Source organism: Zingiber officinale, chromosome 3B (genome assembly GCF_018446385.1).
Source record: "Zingiber officinale cultivar Zhangliang chromosome 3B, Zo_v1.1, whole genome shotgun sequence".
In the NCBI taxonomy this organism is placed as follows: Eukaryota; Viridiplantae; Streptophyta; class Magnoliopsida; order Zingiberales; family Zingiberaceae; genus Zingiber; species Zingiber officinale.
The window spans coordinates 36,718,946-36,733,070 of record NC_055991.1 but is presented as its reverse complement, the minus strand read 5'-3'; positions in this window follow the sequence as shown (position 1 = coordinate 36,733,070).

The window sequence follows — 14,125 nt, the reverse complement described above, 5'->3', positions numbered from 1 at the left end:
CCGGGTAAGGCCTGTGCTCTCCCGGGGCATTGTATGGTAGGTCCAGAGAATACTTTGCAATTCTTCCACCCAATCTCCTCCAACATGATCCAACTTAACCTTCAGTCCCAGTATAATTTCTCGGTTAATAACTTCTGTTTGACCATTACTTTGTGGGTATGCCACGGATGTGAAAGCTTGTATAATGTCGAACCCTTGACTCTAGGCCTAGATCTTCCGGCCTTGAAACTGTCTTCCGTTATCCGATACCAGTTTATGGGGTATGCCGAATCTGCACAGGATGTTTTTCCACAAAAACTTAATAACTGCTGCCTCTGTAATTCTGGCCAAGGCTTCGACTTCTACCCATTTGGAAAAGTAGTCCACTGCCACAAGCAGAAATCACTTTTGACTGAGCGCCATAGGGAATGGTCCTACAATATCCATACCCCACTGATCAAAGGGGCAAGAAACTATGGACGTCTTTAGGATTGAGGGAGGTATATGTGTCAAATTCTGATGTTTCTAGCAAGATAAGCAAGTGTTCACCAACTGCTGAGCATCCTTCTATAAAGTAGACCAGAAATAGCCGGCCAACAACACCCTGCGAGCTAATGTTCTGCCTCCAGCATGACTACCGCAACACCCTCGATGTATTTCTTGTAAGGCATGCTCTGCCTCTTCCATGCTTAAACACTTGAGTAAATGCCTGGAAAGTGCCTGCTTATATAACTGATCCCCTATCATGGTGTAGGCGTGAGCTTTTTTCCTAACCAGTCGCGCTTCCTCCAGGTCGGTTGGTAGGATACCTTGTTGAAGATAACTAATCATTGGGGTTCTCCAATCAATAAGCTCCTCTACGTTATTTTGAAGATTTATCTGGGCTATGAGAAACGTCTATGCTATTGACCTATCCAAGACCCATGTGGTCAGAGAATTGGCCATTTTGGCTAACTTGTCAGCTTGGCCATTCTCTGTTTTGGGAATCTTGCTCACCGTGACCTCCTTGAACTCTTCTTTCATTTTCTCATAAGCCTCTCGGTATACCTGCAGCTTATCACTATTGACCTCGAAGTTGCCTGCTACCTACTGGGTTACTAATTGAGAATCCGAGTAGATGATTACTCGGGCAGCTCCCACATGCCGGGTTGTCTGCAGCCCTGCCAATAAAGCCTCCTACTCTGCCTCGTTATTAGTGGCTCTGAAGTTCAACCGCACGACTAGCTGCAAGATGTCTTCTTGAGGGGATATCAGAAGAACTCTGACGCCATTTCCCTGCTGTGTGGCCGATCCATCCACATATACCTTCCAAGTTTCTTCGGAATCAGTTTGATGAATCTCGGCCAAGAAATCAGCCAAGGCCTGCGCTTTAATAATCGTACGAGGTTGATAAACTATATTATACTCTCCGAATTCTATCGCCCACTTGATAAGCCGACCAACAACCTCCACATTGGTAAGGGCTTTACCCATGGTTCTATTGGTCAAGACCATGATGGGATATGCCAGAAAATAAGGCCTTAGACATCGGGCCATGAGCACCAGTCCGTAAACCAACTTTTCCAAAGTTGTGTATCTAGATTCAACCCCCTTCAGTAGATGACTAAAAAAGTACACTAGCCGCTGTACATTGTCTTGTTCTTTTACCAGCACTACCCCCACGGCCTCAGGGGTGGTTGACAGGTAGACCCAGAGCGGCTCTCCTGTAATAGGCTTGAATAAAGAAGGTAAAGTCTCCAAATACTTTTTTAGCTCTTCAAAAGCCCATGTGCATTCCTCGCCCCACTGGAATTTGGAAGCTTTCCTGAGCACTTTAAAGAAGGGTGCTGCTTTGTCTACTGATCAGGAGATAAATCTGGACAAGGCTATTATCCTACCCACCAACTTCTGAGTCTCCTTCAAGTTTTGGGGAGCCTTCATGTCCCGGAGTGCTTGGACCTTCTCAGGGTTGGCTTCAATTCCCCGCTCCGTCACCAAGTATCCCAAGAATTTCCCTCCTTTGGCTCCGAACAAACACTTCAAGGGATTCAATTTTAACCCGTACTGTCGAAGGGTGCCACAAGTCTCCTCCACATCAGCTATCAGGTTTGCGGCTGAAGGGGATTTGATGAGTATATCATCTACATAGACTTCCACATTACGCCCGGCCTGCTCCCGGAAGATTTTATCCATCATCCTTTGGTAAGTGGCTCCAGCATTCCTGAGACCAAAAGGCATGACAGTGTAACAGAAAGTACCATCCGCCATGATAAAACTGACTGTCATGCCCCAGGTAGTCCCTGCCAGAAGAAATTTCGGCAGCATCTCTCCTGTACGGGTGACAATATGAATCTCAGAATACATATATCAATCCATCATGCCACACGGCCGGAACAATACAATACAAGTACTATAACAATCCACGTAGTATAATATACAGCCTTCGGCTGTCAACAAAATTTATAAAAAGGAAAGACAATCTAGAAATCATCACAGATATATGTAAATCCTACTCCACTCCAACGAAGAATGAAATCCACGAACTAATGAAATATCCGCAGTGGAAAATAAGAGTAGCAAACCCAAATAGTCGATATAAAGTCCACAATACAAGAACCCACATCACCGGTATATAACAACATAGAACAAATACAAAACATCTACAACCGAAAGTCGTCGCAACAATGGGGGCTAGCGACTGGAATCTCCCGACGGCCTCAACCTGAAAAGTAGTAATATAATGGTGTGAGTCTAAGAACTCAGTAGGTAACCAATAGATATGTACAACAACATATAACCACCAGTAATAACCTATGGTTCAATCTCCTAAATTATAGAACCTATAGTACAGTCTCCTAACAGTATAACAGGTATGCATAGCTGAATAAACTGTAGTAACTAATAGTAAGCATGTAATACAGTCTACAATAAGAATAATAAGAACTGCATAACTGAAATAAACTGTACTCACCTGCGAGGCTTGAGCATATGACTGTGAACATACACAGATAAAAATAGTCAGAGTAAATAAGCATGTATCCTGTATGCATGTCAATCGTATGAAGTCACCCAAATACATCATCCAATATGCAACAATCACAATAAATGTAACTGTGCATATGATACAAATGACATGTCCTGGTCACCCCTGTCGCCAGTCAGCCATCTCACACACGATGGTGAGACCGAATGGGTAGGGTTGTGACACCGTGCACTCTGCCATCACTACCCCTGAAGAGTGACCGAGTGGACAGGATGCTGTCGGAGTACAGCTATCCTCCTACCTCAAACTTAGTGAGGGAGCGCAATACTCTCATCTCCCTGTACGTAATGACTGGGAGGGATCCCGGCTTGCTACCACGCTGCAGTCACACTACCCATGAGCATCCCAGCGGAGCACCACCGAGCAACCTACCATACACACCCTGAGTGTTGTGCCACTACCCATGCATGTTGGTTAGTCCTAGGAAAATCGTACCGGCTCCACTGTACAAAAATTTTGTACAAGTGTCGAATCTTTTCTTAAATAACCTATTATGTTCTTTAGAAGTTAAATTAGGAATCGCAGATGGAACTTAACATCATTGATTCCAAATTTAACTTATCTGTTCTTAATGGTTTAGATTTGAATCACAAGCGGAACTTAACACTATTGATTCAAATCCACCTAAGTTATTAATTCCATAAATATTAATTTCCAAAATTGGCTTCCAGGACTGCATGGCGAGGCACATGGCTTTCTTGGATATGGGAGCAACCACCACCGCCTAGGCAAAGCCTTTTAAGGAAAGCTAATATTTATTTCCTTAAATAACTCTAGATTAACCAAAAAGAACAATCGAATCACAAATTCCATCACTATTAAATAAAAGCAATAAATTTGGAAATTAATTTTTCAATTATTATGGCCTTTTCCATCACTGTCTTCAGTATGCTCCAACCTTAGCTGCTGCCATCTTTAGCCACCGCCATCGGGTCGAGTTGTCGCATCCTTCTTGCTTCTTATTCCGCTGCGCCTCTGGTGCTCCGAAAGTACCTCGCCTCGCAAGAATCCGATCCGCAACAAAAATAGAATTTTACATATGTCGATCCTATATTCCACGAGGGAATGCACATGTATTCTAGATCAAACAAAAATAAAATTCTAAAAATAATACAGCTCCTGCTATATTTTATACATACAATCATGCACACAAATAATGCCCTTGACATGTCCAAGGATCCAATCACACACAATATCAATAAGTCATAATAGTTGGAGCCTGCAACCAAAGAGTTAGCACATCCTACTATTTTCCTGCCTAAATTATGCATGATATGTGCATAACCTATTTGAATTCTAAAAATACACAGAGGCAAATCCTAGCTCTGATACCAATTGTTGGTTAATCCTAAGAAAACGTACCGGTTCCACTGTAAAAAAATTTTTGTACAAGTGTCAAACCTTTCCTTAAATAACCTATTGTGTTCTTTAGAAATTAAATCAGGAATCGTAGACGGAACTTAATATCTTTGATTCCAAATTTAACTTATCTGTTCTTAATGGTTTAGATTTTAATCGCAAGCGGAACTTAACACTATTGATTCAAATCTACCTAAATTATTAATTCCATAAATATTAATTTCCAAAATTGGCTTCCAGGACTGCATGGCGAGGCACATGGCCTTCTTGGATATGGGAGCAACCACCACCGCCTAGGCAAAGCCTTTTAAGGAAAGCTAATATTTATTTCCTTAAATAACTTTAGGTTAACCAAAAAGAACAATCGAATCACAAATTCGAAAAAGAAGAAAACACAAACTCAAAAAAATACTATTTCGAAAACTCTAGAATCATATGCCTCTTGTGTTTGGTATTTCCAAAAATAACAATACAAAGAAAACTAGTATGATGCGGAAAACAATTACTAATTATACCTTTCTTTGTAAGCAAAATTAACCTCTTGATCTTCTACCGTATTCCTCTTCTAACCTCGGACGTTGTGTGGGCAACGATTTTCTGAGATGAGAACCACCAAGCACCTTCTTCTTCTTTGCAAGGTTCGGCCACCATAAGACTCCAAGAGAGGATGAGGTTCGGCCACCACCACCAAGCTCCAAGGGATGCAAGAACGAAACTTCCTTTCTCTCCTTTTCTCCAAGCTAGATCCGGCCACCACAAGGACTCCAAGAGAACAAGATAGTTCGGCCACAAGAAGGAGAAGAGAGAAGAGGAAGAGGTCTGCCACCACACCAAGGAAGAGAGGAAGGAAAAGAATAATAGAGTTATTAACTATGAAGGCACCTCTACCCCCTCTTTTATAATCCTTGGTCTTGGCAAATAAGGAAATTTTAATAAAACTTCCTTAATTCTTTTGCCATGAAAAGGAAAATTTATTTTAATTAAAAACCAATTTTATTCTCATTAAAATAATGGCCGGCCACTAATCTCCAAAATAAGGAAAGTTTTAATTAACACAAGAATTAAAACTTCCTAATTTGTCTCCGGAAATTTCTAAAATTTCTCCAATAAATTTTCCCTTCATGGTGGATTATAAAAAAGAAATTTTATAAATTAAAATCTTTCTTTTAAACATGTGGATGATTTCCAAAAAGGAAAGTTATCTCTAAAAATTAAAATCTCTTTTTAATCTACAAATAAGGAAAGATATCAAATCTTTTCTTAATCTTTTGTAGAAACTTATAAAAGAGAATATATAATTTTTAAACTCTCTTTTAAATCATGAATACGGTTAAAAAAGGAAAGTTTTCTCAAAATTAAAATCTACCTATCAATCTACAAATAAGGAAAGATTTCAAATCTTTTCTTAATCTTTTGTAGAAAGCTATAAAAGGAAAGATTTAAATTTCAAACTCTCTTTTAAAACCATGATATCCACATAAGAAATAATTTTAATAAAAAAACCTTTTTAATATGATGTGGCCGGCCACCTAAGCTTGGGCTCCAAGCTATTGGCCGGCCACCTTAAGGCTCAACCTTTAGGCTTGGTCGGCCATAAGCTTGAGCTTCAAGCTTAGCTTGGCCGGCCCCTATTGGTTGGGTAAGAAGGTGGGTATATGGTGGGTATAAATCTCTATATACAAGAGGCTACGATAGGGACCGAGAAGAGGAATTGGTTTTGGTCTCCCGATGAAATTAAGCATCCCGTGTTCGCCCCGAACACATAACTTAATTTCATCAATAATAATTCATTCCACTAAAGAACTATTATTGAACTACCGCACCAATCCCAAATTACATTTTGGGCTCCTTCTTATTATGAGTGTGTTAGTCTCCCTGTGTTTAAGATGTCAAATGTCCACTAATTAAGTGAGTTACTGACAACTCATTTAATTAATATCTTAGTCCAAGAGTAGTACCACTCAACCTTATCATCATGTCGGACTAAGTCCACCTGCAGGGTTTAACATGACAATCCTTATGAGCTCCTCTTGGAGACATTATCAACCTAGATCACTAGGACACAGCTTCCTTCTATAATTAACAACACACACTATAAGTGATATCATTTCCCAACTTATCGAGCTTATTGATTTATCGAACTAAATCTCACCCATTGATAAATTAAAGAAATAAATATCAAATATATGTCTTGTTATTATATTAGGATTAAGAGCACACACTTCCATAATAACTGATGTCTTTGTTCCTTTACAATGTCAGTATAAAAGAAACGACCTCTAAATGGTCCTGCTCAATACACTCTAAGTATACTAGTGTAATTATATAGTTAAGATAAACTAATATCTAATTACACTATGACCTTCCAATGGTTTGTTCCTTTCCATCTTGGTCGTGAGCTACTGTTTTTAATTTATAAAGAACCGATAACACTATCTTCTGTGTGTGACACCACACACTATGTTATCTACAATATAAATTAATTGAACATCTACATTTGGTATATATAAATGTAGACACTTGACCAATGTGATTCTTATAAATGTTTATACAAAAGCTAGGCTTTTAGTATACACTCTAACAATGCAGTGGCCACGTTGTGTGCAGGCCCATGTAACCGGCCGACGAGCTCAACAATAATGGAATCGTCAATCACCCAGCATGCAATCATGCGAGATGGTGCAAGCGGCTACAGCATGTCATACCTGAACATAGCCTCCTCCATATACGTGTGTGCCAAAAAGGTAAACGCATATATATATAACCATGATATAAGCAGCATAAATCCAAGAACATCACATATAACAATGATATAAGTATCATGAATCCATGGACATATATCAAACGTGTAAAACAACTAATCCAGTATAGTGAAGCACTATAAATACATCTATCTCTATGAACACAGATACGCATGGCAAGAAATAAAAGTATACCAGACTAATGTGTAGCATATAACAGTAGAAGCATGTATTAGGTATCATCTAAGCTAAAACCAGGGAAGTGCTTAATCTACCAATTACTATTAGTTATATGTAAACTACGCATATCATAAAACACTATCAAGAGATAAGTCAAAGGGTACACACCTCAAATAGAAAATACAATCAAGCAATCCAAATCCGACGTCGAAACGCTCGTCTCGAATCAAAGTCCTACGTTAAACAATATATATATATATATTATTTAGCTAAATCCAAGTGAATAGCTAAATAAAATCCCTAAAAGCTAAATTAAGGCAAAACCCTAATCAAACACAATCACAACCTACCTAATTAAATCTAACGGTAAATTAGGGTTAGTTACATAATCCCTAATCACCAATTAGATTAGTAATCTAAACTTAAATTAAATCTAATAGTTGACTAGGATTAATTATCTTAACCCTAATCATTCCATTAGATTAATCTAAGCAAATAAATCTACACACAATTTAGCAACTAATTACAACATGTATCAACTAATGATATACTAACCATCTTGTAATCCATATCATCTCCAATTCAACACATAAACCTAAATTAACCGTTCTACAACAAGATCAAAAACCCTACACCATACCTCAAGCTCAGCCCTCCCTTCTGTTGATCCACACAAGGTACTGTTACTGGATCAAAGAACACCACAGCAAGACCTCTTTGGAATTCCTCCTAACTGGACCGGATTAAGACAACATCAAGAAGTGGAGATCACTAATTCAATCAACAACCTAATTCTGAAAACCCAATCTTACCTTCAATCGTGACCTCAATCACAGCAAGGAAGGGAAAGTCGAAGATCTGATCCAGCGACGTCAATAGGAAGAATTGAAGAGTAAGGCTCGAAGCTAGGGCACAAATCAGAGAAATAGAAGGAATAAGGTTCGGTTGCTTACCCTTGAAGCCCTAATTGCTCTTCCACGTCTGCGATCGGATGGCACGGCTCAATCCATTGGCGTCGATGGGGGAATTACAGACCGTTCTAGGGCACAAATCGGAGAAAATCCAAAGAAGAGGAATCAAAGCTATCTTACACTTGGAGTCCTAATTGCCTCTTCATGCCGGCGATCATCTCCCTTGGTGTCGGCGTCGGGGAAGAGGAGTCGGCAACTGTGGAAGAAATGCATGGGGGAGGGTTGCGAAGAGGAGATCAAGATGATCCAGGCCTCCTTGATTGATCTCCGGCAAGCTCCGACGACGTGCTCCTCCGGCGACGTTGACGATCGCCGAAGATCCGTCAGCTTCGATTCGTCCGCGAGAGAAGAAGAGAGAAGAGTCGGGGAAGAGCAGTTTGGGTTCGACGATAGGTTTAGGGGAAGAATAAGAAAAAGAAAAGTATTTATATTTAAAACTTTTTCTCACTTAAACGGGTTTCCCAAACAGGCTTTATCTGGACCCGTAAATTCGTCCTCTCGAAACCCGTTGTACAAGTTCCGAAAAATTCTTAAAAATTTCTAAAAATTCTGGAAAAATATTATAAAGCTATTTCTCAAATAACCCTATTTATTTTAATTTTCTGATATCTTACACTGACATTCTCTTGATCTTCTATGGCCAAGGGGATTTGATGGTGTAGGACCGTTGGACCGGCTAGAAGGGGGGTTGAATAGCCCTATAAAAAATAAACAAAAACCCTTCTATAAAAGCATAAAAGAAAGAGGCACAATTGTTTACTTGGTTATAATCGGGGAGGTTGTTAATCCAAGGAAAGATGAAGCGCACTATCAATCTCCTTCAGGCGGAGAAACCTCTTACAACGTTGAAGCACAAAAAGAAAGAAGTTAATCTAAATAGTGGAAAGTGCACAAGCGTTGTTACAATTTCTGAACTGATTCTAAGCTTCTGGACCAAGACTATATTTATAGCCTTGGTCGAGGCGCCTGGAAGGGTTCCGGGCGCCCTCGGGGATAAATTTAATCCCCCAACGTTCAGATCGAGATTTGACTAGATCTGGTCAAAATTCAATCTCCGGGCGCTCGGAAGGGTTCCGGGCGCCCCGGGCTGGTTCGGGCGCCCCGGGCTGTTTCTGGTGCCCCGGACCCTAAGTCAACTTCGGTTGACTTTTTGCACCTCGGTCCGGGTCTTCAACTCCAGTTTGTTCGCTTGGGTGATCTCTGTCATCCAGAAAAGGGCTCACCCGAACCTAACTTCCGGTCTTCTCGAGCGGGCTTCCCTCCGGCTTCTCGTCCCTCGGAATCGCCGCGTGTTTCCTTCTCGTCAGTCGGCGTACTCATCCGTAGTCTTCGTCCCTCGGACGCACCGTGTGACGTCCTTCTCGCTAGCTGCGTCTCTTGCTCCCCGAGCAATCTTCCACTCCGGCTTTCGTCCCTCGGAACCATCGCACACTTCCTTCTCGTCCGCCGGTATACTCTTCCGCAGCACCTCGTCCCTCGGACTACCATCCTTCTCGCTAGCTGCGTCTTCCGCTCGACTACCTGTGCTCCTAAACTCCTGCACATTTAGACACAAGGTTAGAAACAAACAGGACCTATCTTAACTTTTTGATCACACCAAAACAACCTTGGGGTTCCAACAATCTCCCCCTTTTTGGTGTGAGCAACCCAAGTTAAGCTAGGGTAAAAATAGACATTAAATATCCTTAACTAAATTTTTATTTAAGTGCAAAAAATAAAGCAAGTTAAATTTTGGTCTACCTCCCCTAGACTTATACTAATCCTTCTCCCCCTTTGATCACAAAAAAATGGAGTTTCAAAAAATCTACGGGTCAAAGACTAAGAAAATTTTGAGATCTTTAAAAATTTGCAATAATTTCCACATAAACAGTCTCAAAAAAAATTAATAAAATTTTCTAAGTGAAATTATAAGAACTTAAACAGTTTTGCAAAAATATTTTTTATAAATATTTTTGACAAAAGATTTTCTTAAATCTTTGAAAATTTTTCTAAGTAATTAAATTTCTAAGTCAATTTCAAAAAGCATTTTTCTAAGTATAAAAAAATTTTGAGAGAAAAAAATGTTTGAAAAACTTTGAAAGCATTAATTAATTCTAATTTTAATGCTTTGACAGAAGGTTAATTAAATATTTATTTCAATATTTTGACTTTCAGGTCGTGGCGAGATACTATGCCTTCTTGGTTATTGGAGTAACAACCACTTCCTTAGATAAAGCCTCATAGAGAAATTCATTGTTTAATTTTCTTACTGGAAAGCGCTAATTTTAATTTTAAAATTTAGACTAAGCAAGATTTAGGAACCCAATAAAGGTTCCATCCTACTGGATTAACTAACAAGTTTTTAGGGACATACTTTCTTGAAATGTTCCTAATTTGTCCTGGGTGATATCTAAAGTACCAATTTAACTTATTGGATCTTCTAAGATTGGTTTTAGATGAACATGCATAATTTTTCAAGTTATCTATTTGAAGTTTCAAATTTTGATTTTCAAATTTCAATTTTTCACTTTCCAATTTTGATTTGTCTAATTCTTCTAAGGGACAAGATTTAGCCAAAATTATTTTTAAATTTTTTTTTTCCTTTTCTAATTTACAGCAGTCTTTAGTTAATAACTTAACGAACTTAAAAAGTTTATCGAGAGGAAGAGAACGTACCTGCCTTACCATGTCGAGTTCGTTGTCCGTGTTTCCCCCTGAACTGCTGCTTTCTTCTGACGAAGCTCCCCCTTCATCGATGCTCATCTCGGAAGAGCTTGAATCGCAATCGTCGTCTTGATGACTCGCCATCAGTGCGAGTCCGGAGAATGCTTCGACTTCCGATTCAGACGACGTATCGTCCCACGTCGCCTTTAGGGCCTTTCGCTTTTGGATAGGCTTCTTACCCTTCTCCTTTTCCTTGATCTTCAGCTTGGGGCAGTTGTCCTTGACGTGCCCTTCTTCATCGTAGTGGTAGCAGCGGATCATCCTTTTCTTCTTCCCCTGCGGATGGCTAGTAGATCTGGATTTACAAAGTTTCTTGAATCTTCTTACCATCATTACCATTTCCTCGTCGCCGAGAGAAGATTCCGACTCTGGTTCGTCTCTCGAAGCTTTGAGGGCGACGTTGTTCTTGGGCTCCTTCATTCCTGCACATCTTGACTCATGCACTTCAAATGTTGAAAAGAAATCTTCTAACGAAATTTTTTCTAAATCCTTAGAAATGTAAAATGTATCTACTAATGATGCCCATTTGGTATTTCTAGGAAATGAATTCAGTGCGTACCTGAGCGAATCTCGGTTACTTACCTTTTCTCCGAGATTCGAAAGTCCGGTAATGATTTCTTTTATTCTCGAGTGCAGATACGCGACTGTCTCATCTTCCCCAAGTCGCAGGCTGGTCAGCTGATTGCGAAGCAGATCTCTTCTGGCGAGCTTGGCTTCGGACGTCCCTTCGTGTAGCTCGAGGAACTTCTCCCAAAGTTCCTTTGCCGAGTTGTAGTGCCCGATCCTGTTGACTTCTTGAGGTGGAAGAACGCTTAGCAGATGGTATTCTGCTTTGCCGTTCACCACGTATTCAGCCTGCTCCTTTTTCCTCCATTGACATTTTTCCTTATCTTCTGGAGCTACAAAGCCAGATTCCATTGTTAAAACTAATTCAAAATCTGTTGTAAAAAATACCTGCATCAATTTTTTCCAGGTGGCGAAGTCCCCTTCGTATTTCGGCGGGTGGATGCTTGGTCCGGCCATCTCATTGCTTCGTTCGGGGGTTAGTCCTCCTTAAGCGCCTCAGCTCTGATACCACTTGTAGGACCGTTGGGCCGGCAAGAAGGGGGAGGGGGTTGAATAGCCCTGTAAAAAATAAACAAAAATCCTTCCCGACTTTTCAAACCAACACTTGTAAAATAATCAAAGCAGTAAATTAAAAGCAGAAAAGAAAGAGGCACAATTGTTTACTTGGTTACAATCGGGGAGGTTGTTAATCCAAGGAAAGGATGAAGCGCACTATCAATCTCCTTCAGGCGGAGAAGCCTCTTACAGCGTTGAAGCACAAAAAGAAAGAAGCTAATCTAAACAGTGGAAAGAGCACAAGCGTTGTTACAATTTCTGAACTAATTCTAAGCTTCTGGACCAAGTCTATATTTATAGCCTTGGTCGGGGCGCCTGGAAGGGTTCTGGGCGCCTTGGGGGGATAAATTTTATCCCCCAACATTTAGATCGAGATTTGACTCAATCTGGTCAAAATTCAATCTCCGGGCGCCCGGAAGGGTTCCGGGCGCCTCGGGCTGATCCGGGCGCCCCGGACAGTTCCGGACGCCTCGGACCCTAAGTCAACTCCGGTTGACTTTTTTCACCTCGGTCCGGGTCTTCAACTCAGGTTCCGCTCGCTTGGGTGATCTATGCCATCCGGAAAAGGGCTCACCCGAGCCCAACTTCCGGTCTTCTCGAGCGAGCTTCCCTCCGGCTTCCAGTCCCTCTGAATCGCCGTGTGTTTCCTTCTCATCCGCCGGCGTACTCATCCGCAGTCTTCGTCCCTCAGACGCACCGCGTGACGTCCTTCTCGCTAGCTGCGTTTCTTGCTCCCCGAGCAATCTTCTACTCCATCTTTCGTCCCTCGGAACCACCGCACGCTTCCTTCTCGTCCACCGGTGTACTCTTCTGCAACACCTCGTCCCTCGGACTGCCGTCCTTCTCGCTAGCTGCGTCTTCCGCTCGACTACCTGTGCTCCTAAGCTCCTGCACACTTAAACACAAAGTTAGAAACAAACAGGACTTAACTTAACTTGTTGATCACACCAAAATAACCTTAGGGTTCCAACAGATAGTGCCCCTGATAAGCATCCAGCATGCATATCCTCTCACAGTCGGTGGTTGAATCTACCAGCTGGTCAATTCTGGGAAGAGGATAACAATCTTTAGGGCTGGCGTAGTTGAGACCCCGGAAGTCTATGCACACTCTCCACTTATTATTGGGGTTCGTCACCAGGACCACATTGGAGAGCCAGGACAGGAATTGTACATCTCTAACGTGGCCCACTTTCCTGAGCTGATTCACTTCAGCTCGGATAATTTTATTTTGATTGGTCGAGAAATTCCACTTCTTCTGCTTGACTAGTCGGGTGTCAGGCAAGAGATGTAACTTATGCTCTGCTATTTCGGGCCTAACCCCTGGTAATTCTGCCGCAGACCAGGCAAAGACATCCCTGTAGAGGGTCAAGCACGGGATCAATTCTTCTTTAAGCTCGGGTGATAGGTCACCGGCTATACGAGTGAGACTCTCCGGGCGCTCAGGATATAGCTGGACTTCCTCCCAGGGGATGGGCTCTTCTGCCATAGGCATAGGTTCTTCTTGAATAGCATGAACGACCCCGTCCTGAGTCCTTTGCGCCTTGTGAGCCTCCACTTTAACCATGTCAATATAACATCATCGAGAAACTCGTTGTTCTCCTTTAACTTCCCCGACCTACTCTCCCATAGGGAACTTGATTTTCTAGTGGAAGGTAGAGACAGCAGCTCGAAATTCATGCAGAGTTGGCCGACCCAAAATGACGTTATAAGAAGAGGGTGAATCTACCACAATGAAGGTGCTCCTCCTGGTTCTTACTAATGGTTTGCTTCCCAAAGATATGACCAACTTGATCTGGCCCATGGGTTTTACCTCGTTACCAGTAAAACCATATAAAGAAGTAGCCACCGGTTGGAGCTCGCTGGCGTCGATCTGCATTTTTTCAAAAGCAGTCCTAAACAATACGTTGACAGAGCTCCCGGTGTCAACGAAGACCCTGGCCACGCGGCTATTGGCTATGACAACTTTGATGATGAGGGCATCATCATGAGGTAGCTCCAGTCCCTCCAAGTCTTGTGGTCTGAAGCTGATGACAGGGCCAACAGCCTCC